This window comes from Nothoprocta perdicaria, unplaced genomic scaffold (genome assembly GCF_003342845.1).
Source record: "Nothoprocta perdicaria isolate Ctin4 unplaced genomic scaffold, notPer1 scaffold_210, whole genome shotgun sequence".
Taxonomy (NCBI): Eukaryota; Metazoa; Chordata; class Aves; order Tinamiformes; family Tinamidae; genus Nothoprocta; species Nothoprocta perdicaria.
In genome coordinates, this window is record NW_020455317.1 from 1,079,326 (window position 1) to 1,089,773 (window position 10,448).

The following is a 10,448-nucleotide window of genomic DNA, read 5'->3' on the forward strand; positions in this document are numbered from 1 at the left end:
TATGATTGTGCACAAGCAGCGCACAAAATTTACCTTCACTCTGATGCCTCATGAATATAAGAAGGAGATGGGGGAGGGAGAGGACAAAGAAAAGTATTCAAGCCACCGGAGGCCAAATGCAAGGATGGGAAGAGCAGAGTCCATGTTCCGTAAGCATTTATGCTTATCTCAATATTGTACCTGGTGCCCAGGTACTTGTAGCTATTGGAACCTCATAAATACCAGTGACATAGTAATTAGCGCCCCATAAATGCCATCAACAGATAATCTTGCGGCTAGGAAGTAATAACAAGCTTTTCATAYTCAACTGGCCAAGCAAGCTTGAAGGTGAAAATAACAAGTAGAAGGGAGAAACACCATTTGGAAACAAAGGTCTTCCTCTGGAGTCAAAATTTAATGGAAATAAAGCCTAATACAGCAGTCCTATACTGTTGAGCCTTAGGCTCCAAAATGCTCCAAGCCAATTTATATCTGGCTGATAAAAGAGTAGTTAATGGATTCACTACAGCCAAAGGCTCAGCTCCCAGGAATGCGTGGTGCTTATTTTTGTTCTGGGATCCCTTTGATCTTTCTTGGAGGTTGGAGAGAAGGCTCCAAATTATGAAGTCTTTTTGGAATTACGCTGAGATCATTTCACAGAAAAGTCACCTTCAAGTCTCCAAGAATTTCCTTGACTGTTCCTAGAGACACAGAGATGATGGGAATCTTGTAGCATGACATTTTTATCTCAGAGAAAAGGAGTAGAGCAGAACATGAAAGAAGGGTAATGTATTGCATTTGGACCAACAACAACATCTGGGTATAGGAGCTCAAGTTTCCTGTATTCAAAAACTAAAAGCAGAGATTTCTATGGCTGTATCTGGAAGCAATAATCAATGTACCGATCTCAGAAGAGCAGCTGGAGGAGAAAGACATACATCCTAAACAAACCTAGAAACTAGCAAATGGCACTTGGGAGAAATTCACCTTTCAATTGCTTGTGTTAAATCCCCTTAGCTTCCACAGCAGTCTTTATTCCTGGTTAGCAAAGAGTTTCTCCATCGACCTTCTCTCTGCATATAACTGGATGCTTAGAGGGTCTTATCGTCCTTCCCATCAGGTCGTTTTGCCATGTTCACTTCCCTGTGGGTTTGTACTTTCTGCAGCCAGACCCATGGCTGGGAATCCGCCAGAATTTGGGGGGTCTTATTCATAATAAATCTTGGTCAGCAGGTTCAGTATCTGACAAACCCTCTGGCAAAGCAAGGCACGTAACTAGGAAAGCTGTCTCAGTGCAACTCTAATAACCTCCTCCATAATAAGATAGAGATGTGGAAGACTGTGTGCTCATCAGCTGTACTTACCCGAGCATTGCAAAACCTTAAATAACATATTTAGCAAAACAAGAGCTTTCAGGTATTCTCCTCAGTCTGCAATTGTCAAGGGTAGAGCTGCACGTAGAGTCTGTATCTGTGTTGAAACGCTTATTTGTTGAAACCTCCACTGACTTAATTAGGGTAAAATGCATGGAGTGTAGTCATTATCAGCTGCTTTGCAGTGGCACAACCATATATAAGCCTTGCTCACAAGGCAGGAGTGTCCAGATTTTGCATCCCTATCTTTGACRAAAAAAAAGCCCCGGTTTGAGAGAGGGAGAGGAGAGAGAGGAGACCCTAAGAATCGCTTAGCTGATATTGCTAAAGYGAATGGAAACAGCCGCTAAGTCTTTCACTGCCTCCACCCTTCCCAGTAGTCTCATTATTGTAAATAATGTTGCACTTATTTGAAAACTCAGGTTTCACAAGGCTGACTGCACTGGGGGAGCCGGCAGTACCAGCAGTGCTGAGGAGCTCGGCTCCGAAATTCCGAGGCTCTTGCGCGGGTGCCGCTCCGGCTAGTGCCGGAGCTCGGGTTCAGGAAGGAGCTTTACTTTCTCTCTTACAGTAAAAGCCTATCAWGGCACATACTCTAATCGCTATGTCTAAATATAATACAAGGGGGCACAACTTAAGAGAGCTCGAATAGATAGATAGATATAAGCAACTGTCAGGAAACTGCCTCTGTGGCTTGCTGGTTTAGATTAGGATGAAACAAGTCACCATTTGAGTGCTTGGGAAAACAGAGACAGAAAAGTGACAACTAAGGATGTTTGATGTRCACTAGGTGCTCATCCTATGGCTGTTTGTGCACAGGTCCGATGCACCATGTTCAAAAGTACCTGCCCCTTTTGTAAAACTACTCACAAGTGCTATGTGTGGGCCAGGTGGATGCCTGTGCTGGTTTGGCTGATTATAAAGTTCACATAATTATTATTGAACTGCCTAGTGATGCTTGGAAAAAAATATAGCTTATTATAGAGCAGCTTCAAAAGACTGTGCCTGCCCASTCCTTCAGCCAGGAGCCTTTCATAACGAGGCAGGGCCTGCAGGAATCCCGGCATACGGCCCGGGCACTGGAGCCACCGCTTAAGTAGTCGCTTAAGAAGCRTTGCAGACAAAGCAGGGCCATCGGGGCTGGAGTGGGACACAGAGGTGGCCTAGGTGGAATACGTGGCCAGCAGAAAACTTGGAGTAGTAGAGCTGTAGTAGAGTTGTAACTCCTGGAGCAAAAAATCCACCTATTTTAATCCAGAGGTTGGGTGTATAGCTGAGGTTTCTGCGCTGAGTTCCCAAATGAAAGCAGGGACATCGTAGCTCCAGCTGGGATCACACGTCTGAGAGATGCTCAGTAATTTATAGTACTATTTATTTGATGAGCTCAACAGAAGTGAAATTGCAACCAGTTTCCCAAAAGAAAAGTGTTGGTACCTCAGCACCACCACCCCAGGATGTAGCCCTAAGCATTTGAAGTGTCTTTCTGAGGGGGGATAAGAAATACCTGCAGATCTCAGATAAAGTGGCCAAGAGCAGGGCCAGGGGAGGGCTGAATCCCTTGGAAGAAGCAGCAGGATTGCTACTTGCCCAATCTGCAGGTGAATAAGTAAAGGGGCTTCAGCTGACCTCCCTCCATGACATTTTATTCATGCCTGTTTCAGCAGGGCTGGCCTTCAGTTTCTAGCATCTGTCTGAGCCCCTAACTGGGAAATATTATTAAAATGGCATTAAATATTAAGAGAGACAACACAGCATCTCTCACAGTAAGGGAGCTCCTGACACAGCAATGCTTTTCCTAATAAACTGCCTTGACAAACAGTTTACTTATATTCTTATTTCAATTAGACGAACTACTACGCAGTGGTAAGGAGGAGCGAGGCTGGGTGTTATTATGAAGGGTAGTAAATATTTATCCGGTTCTCTCAGCATGGAGGTGGGTGGGCGGCAGGGTCTCAAGGCGAGACCTCATCAGCACAGTTTTTAACGCCGCCGTCACAGGCTGCAGCTCAGCAGGCTGCGCAGGGCTCAGCACCCTCATGTGAACCCATCGCGATGAGCGATGGGTTATTGAAACTGGTACAGGATTAGCAGTGATGGTGAAGCAGTCACATCATGGCCCAGTTGGGCTCGTGCATAGATTCGGGCTGGAAACGGAGATAAGCTTCATTAAGCATCCAAGGAACTGTAAATATTACAAGGCTTTCCCATTCCTCGCCAAGAGGCTCCTGCCAAGGCGAGGGCATCGCTGCAGCAGGCACTGCGTGCAGCAAGGGCAAGCCCTGCTCCAAAGCACCTGAGTGCACAAAATCCAGAGCGGGAAGCAGCGAGGATGTGCCCGTCCCTGGGCAGCAGCACAGGGGGCAGCAATCGGGCACCAGAAAGTTTAATCCAAAGAAAATCTCCCTCTCTAGGCATCTTCGCCCCTAATTTCAATTATTTTCTGTTAACAGCTGGAAACACAGAGAAGTAAATCACGTATGCTGAGCTTTGGAATGCTGCTGGTCTTGGARTCCAGCGTTTGGGGAGGGGGCGTAAAAATGCGGTGTAACTTTGGAAAAAGCTGTTACTTTGCAGAACATCCCAAGAGGGTCTTCATGGCTTATGGAAGGGACAAGGTTCCCACTGGCACGTACATCAGCCACATGAAGTTTTAATAGCATCATAGAGTTGGTCTTATCAGGCCTGACCACAATTTTACCTCCACATGAATAATATATATATTTTTTTGTCCTTATAGTAACTTCCAGTGTAATAAAATAATTAACATTTCTCTMTTGAAAGCTTTCTTTGGAGAAGGCAGAAGGCCTTTGCCTTGCTGGTGAAGTGAGGGCATGTCCAGGGATCAAGCAGAGCTCTTCCATGCTGGTGACACAACGCAGGGAGTGTTTTTCAGATGGAAAGCCAAGAACAGGTAAATAAAGCTGGCSGGCAAATAAAGGTGGGGTAGGGGAGCAGGCCAGGAGCTGCTGCCAGGGGGAATTTGTTTCAGAAATTGGGATTTAATACATGAGATTTCATATAAAATTTTGGGGTGCAGAAGCATGGGTTTCTGAGGCCCATGGGGCTCCCTTTTTGCACACACATCCCTACGGAAATTGCTCTGAGTCTGGAGAAGCTGTTTTTAAGCGCTGGGCCAAACCGCACTTGCAAGCAGCTGCATTTAGGGCCATGCCCATGTATTTAGGGCCATGGACATGGCTCTCCACAGAAGCTCCGCAGCAGATACTAGTGCCAACACCTCTAGCCATCCAGCAAGGTTCAGTTTATGCTCCCAGGAATCCCCCCGTCCTGTGCAAACGGGTGGGAGAGAGTGGCATTTACAGGACATGCTGGCAGCTGAGCTAAAGGAAGCCAAGGACATGTGAAGGGAAAGGGAAATCAGGGCAAAATTTGCAAGTGGATCATCCGAAAAAAAAAAAAAATTCTTCTAAGACAATTGGGGAAAAATAATTGCAGAAAAAAAAATTGTTGAAATAACTCTGTTAAACACCGAATTATCAGCAGGATATAAGGGCAGCATTTAATCTTTGTTGTGTAGAAACGGGGATATTTTTCCCTTGCTCTAAGCGTGCCTCTCAACGCCGCCTCACCCATGGAATAATTAACGGCGCCTGCATTGTAAATGCGGACTTCTCCGGAGCCAGCGCCCAATGTGCCCTTTCCCGCTGCAGCGCAGGCAGCGGGGTTTGGGGAATGCTCTGGGAATCAGCAGCCTCCCGGGAATTTCTGAACACAACACCAACAAGAAAAGCACAACTGGGTGCTGTCGGCTTTTTTTCACCGGGAGAATTTTCTTTGGTGAATTTTCCTGCTTTGCAACCAAGGACAAACCTCTGACACCAGCCCACATTGTTGTTTGAAGGCAGATTGAAATCTTGTGATTCTGACATCGTTTTATTTTTTAATTTCCACAGTGTAAATGTCAGGGGAAAAAATACCCTAAAAATTATGCTTCAGAAAAGACTATAATTACTTCCAATTAAATCATGGCCCTGGTTGTTTGAAAGACTTGACCACAGCTAGAATTTCATTATCTGATAAGCATTTTTTTTTCATTTCAAAGTTTCCTTTTTTTAAAATAATAGTAAGAAAAGAAGCCAAGACCCGCCAATAATACCTGAGCCAACTGCAAAAGCTAGATGATGGGAAATTGTGTTTAACCCCTCAAACAGAGAGGCCACATCATTTTTAGGCCATTTATTTCAGTGATACTCCTGGTRGGGAAGCAAGGTTCAGAAATGTGATCAAATGTGGTTGTAGGCATGCACGAGGTGACCCAGATCTCTGCTTTCCCCGGGGCATTAATCAGTCTGTGTTGCTCTCATGGCACCTTCGCTCCATCCACGCCACCTTCAACATCTCGYCAACATCTGTCCTGCTCCTCGCTGCCGCGCTCCTGCTTGCATTGGGGGACATCTCTTGAAGCCACTGAAGCTAAATCAACATGAAAACAATCAAAAGCACTGGGTGCTCTGCTCTTACAGTAGAAATTAAGCCTATTTCCCCTCTATTGCTAGGACTGGAGGTCTGAACCGTAAATCCAATTGCTGCCCCCTAACAGGCATTTGCATTAAGCAGTGATGCTCAGCCTGAGTAAAATGCCTGCRTTTCGATGCAGTCACACTCTCTGGTGCGTGGGGCAATTGTGTCCTTTTGTGATATTATTTTGAACTTTAGTTGTGGCCGGGCCACCGGTCCCCCACCCCACTTAAGTATGCACCATGTTTTCCATATGCATCCAGAGATAAGGGCCTCTAATCAGTGCAGCAAAAAAGTAGCAGTCGTGGTCCCACTCCTTACTCTTCCAACATGCTTAGGAGTCAGTTCATGCCGTGGCTGCTTCCCTGAGCATCCCACATAGTGGTAAGCACAAGACTTCCCCTGACTAGCAGTGGCCCAAAATCTYGGCCGCATAAGGGCCTGATTTTCCCCAGGTAGTGCCACGGAGGCTGTCGATGCTGAGGGCTTGCTAATGATTAGCAGGGACACAGCGCTGGGAACGGACCTACCTGCCGGAGAGCCCACGGCTTRCACGCAGAGCCGGCCTTCCTGCTATTATCCGTGGAAAAATCTTCCCCCAAATCCTCCACCTCACAGTGGCTACTCTCTGAGCCGATTGTACTAGGAGGGGAGAAATTAAAAATGGCAATTGACTCACCAGCAAAAATTATGCGAGTGTACCCAGCAAATAAAGTAGATTCCCTCAGCACTYACCTAATAATTTTGCTTTTAATTAAACTGTCCATTCCTGCACTGATTTACATTTAAAAAGAAAACATCTGTGTGTATTTCACTGGGAAACCTTCCCCCGGTGTTTACAAAAAAAAAAAAAAAATGTTTTGCTTTGCTTAATGCTAAAGATTTGGGGCCTGATTCTCGTTAATAAAATGCTGCCTTCCAGCTCCTCTGCAAAGGCAAGCGGGTACAAAGGTTCTGCCTGTGGGAGACCTGCAGACTCTGCGTGCTGGGAGAGTTCCTCTGGTGCTTTTTTACCTTTATTTCTCCACGTACATGTCCTCCTTTTGCCCTGGCAACTCCATTCGCTACCTTGCAGTTGTGTGCAGAGGCTCTGGTTGCCACCAGCAGCCCCTCGAGACGTGCTGGTCATACACCGCGTGTCCTCCTGCAAAAGTGAGCCCAAGGTCACCAAAAATGGAGTGTCTGCACCAGAAATGGAACCCACAGCCCTCCTGGAGCCCAGACAGTGCTGCAGACAGGCATCCTCCCTGCCCAGGCTTCGCAGCCACCACCAGCGCCAGTGAGTCAGGGTGGATGGAGCCGATGACGCGGCCGTCTCGGTGGTGCACGACGCTCCCTGACGAGGCCGTGTGTGTTATGAGTGTGCTGGGTACTTGTATCCAGGCTATGGGTGTGTATATGATAGACTCAAGTATGCAAATGTATAAATGAAAAAAAAACCTTATCCAGACGCCAAAATGTTCTTAGCACCAGCAACCCATCTTCTCCTGGGCCAAAGTGAGGATTTCAGTCTCAGGCTTTTGGAGAGCAGGCCACAACCTCTCTGGGTTCAGAGGCCTGGTCTCATGGCCTTGCCATGCTCTGTGGCATGGCTAGAGCCGGGACGGTCAGCTCGACTGCCCAGGAGGCTCAGGGTGCCCTGCAGGGACAAGCGCTGCTCCATCCGCCAGCATGACGGAGAAACCACCCATCCACCTGGACACGGGTCTCTGAGGAAAGGGGACAACCACGCGGTTCTGCTGTCAGTTGATRGGATTTTGGCACAAATTAACCCTCGTGCTGATGCAGGGGGCAGCGCCCAGGAGGACCAACCTTTGCTCCTTCTGCGTGTCCACATGCTCTGCACTCGTGTGCGCACCAAGTTGGGCCAGGGTCAGAACCTGTTGGGGCTGGGTTTTGTTTGCCCACATGACCTCATTCTGCTGCAGCACTTARTAGTATGTGAGACTAGAACTTTCCTAGCTGTTGAAAAAACCTTTGCTGGCTCTCTTATCACTGCACCCATTATCAGCAAATGAGGATCGGAGATTCCTTCCTACCAAGCCGGAAAGGCAAACAGGAATCAATCAGGAATCAGAAGGGCCATCAGGAATCAATCAGGAATCGTTGTCCTAGGCCAGCCATGTGTCCCATCAAGCTCAGCACCCTGACTCTAGAAGAGGGAAAATAAGCTTTGCTTTGACAATAAGCTTTGCTGTGCTTCGTTTTGCATCCAGGCATTTTTAGCATATTGTGGGTTCATCATGCAGAGGCTTCTCCATGTGGCTGCTCCTGCATCCCCTCTCCACACTCTACTCAAGCATGGASAGCAGCAGCTCTGTCCATGCTTGGGCAACGTGATGTGCTCTCTAAAAGCCCTGTGCCAACGCTACCAACTGCCAGCTTTCTTGGAGGGAGAACAGGGTTTGCTTTATTTGTTGTTTAAAGCTCCTGTGTCATGGTGACCTTGACAGGAGCAGAGCGAACTGAGGACCAAGGGCTGCAGAATAAGTTACAAGTAAAATGGAAAGGGGGAGAGGAAAGGCAGAGGAAACCATCAGTGCTGCCAGTCATGCAGCAGAGGTTCTTGCCACTGTCCCCATTTTGCAGATGAGGAAAGTGGGGCTAATGTGGCTAACCCCAAACCACCTGCAACAGTAAAGTACAATGCTGGGGAAAGAGGCCARGTCCTTTCATCTCCCACTGCTTCTCCTCTGATCTTGTCTTATTCTCCAGGGCTGTCCACCTCTTATCCACGGCTTTGATATGGGACTCAACACAGCTGTCGCTCTGATCGAGGGCAAGGAGAAAGGCCTGGATCACGAGCATCAATAGGCTTGAAAAGCAGATCTTGTCCTCAATCATAAAAGAAGAGAGAAATGCAGAATTACAATGACCAGAAATATTGTCCTCCAGGACAATGTAAGGCCATCATCTCAGAGCTGAACCCCAATGGTACATTGGCACAGCTGAAAAAGCAGCAGAAGAAGCAAGCTTGCATCCTGCACCCGCTGTCAGCAATGCCAGGTGCAGCCCGGCTCCGGCTTGCAGTTCCCCACTGCTCCAGCTGGATGAAGCTCTATTTCTTTTCAAGACAATTGGGTGCAATCTGGYGTGGTTCGGTCTGGGGATCACTCTCAAAAAGGAGGACGGATGAGACCGCAACAGGTTTTGCTCCCTCTGCTGTATGTAGGGCTCCAGTGCCGTCCCWCCAGACTTTGCCCCTCCAACACCCGGCCTGCCCTTCTCCAGAGAGTTTAAGTCTCATTTTGTAGCCGTAACACTAATGGGCTGGCTGCAAGGAAGCTCTCAGTTTTAAGAGCTGGGGAAAGCATGCAATTGCTAAAGCCGTCCTGCAACAAGCGGGGCCCAGGAGGGTATTCTGCATCGCCTGGCCATGGCCACCCTGCTCCAGCAGGTGCTCAGCAAGGATTGCCCCCCGGGCCTGCCTTTCTTTCCTAGCAAGACACGCCCCGAGTACCCCAGATCKAGAGGATGGGCTCTCAGGAGACCTTGACTCCTGGAGAAAAGGTTAAAGGGCAGTTTCCCRCCGCCTCCTCTTTAAGGCATCTCCAAGGGGCGCCTGGGTGCYGGAGCCCCGCTGGAACCCACTCCAGCACTGGGAGAGATGTGCACTGGCACCAGCAGCAGCGAGAGGCAGCGCTGCTAGCACTGTGCAACAGCAGGCGCTCCAGGAGGGCACATTTCCCACATTTCCCCCGGTGCAGTCCCAGAGCRCGTGCCAGTACGGAGCTGCAGGCAGGCAGATCCAGACGGGAGTTACTGCAGGATCACAGCCCGGGGTTTTGCTTCCACCTTTGCCACAGGCGTGTGCCCTGTGCGCGTCTCAGCTGCCTGGCCTGCGTAACGGGTACCTGGTGACTTACCTCCCTCCGCAAAGCCACTTTGAGCCAAAGAGGCTCTGGATAATGCCGCTTTAGCTCCAGCTTTCCCGTATGCACCGGCAAAGGCGATGCCGGTCGGGTTCGTGGGCTTTCTAGCAATAGCTGAGAGAGAGAGAGGGATCTTTCCAAATAAAACCGTGTGTGTGTGTATGTGTGTGTGTGTGTGTGTGTGTGTTGAAGTGGGGGGGGGATAGCGGCTGTCAGTCTCGGCAAGTAAACACTTCTTTGATGTGGTTCTGTTTAACAAAAAGAAAAAAAAATCCTAAAAGCAACATTGTATGTTTATTTTAAATGTATCCTCTAAATATTTACACTGCAAGCAAGCTAAATGAAAAAAAAAAAAGAAAAAAAGAGAGAAAAAATGGAACTTTTGTCGGCGAACCAGATTGTGAAATGCCTTGAGGGAATAGACGACTTATTTGGGGAGAGGGGGAGAGGTAGGAATTTTCCATGCTATTGTAAAAGACAAGCTCAAATTATACGATCCCCACAGCCAGTGAATAGTGAAGCTTCAATCAGCTGCCTTTTTTTTTTTTTTAATTTTTTTTTCCCTCCTCTCTTCTCTATAAAGAGGAGGGGGGTGGGGGGAAGGAGACAGAAGTGTGTTCCACCAACTTCTGTTGACTGTTCCTTTTTTCTCCTGATTGAAATGTGTTGTTAAACAAGATCCCACATAATCTCAGCAGAGCCTTCCTCCCGCTCGCTCCCTCTCTCCTCCTGGGAAGAAGCCGCG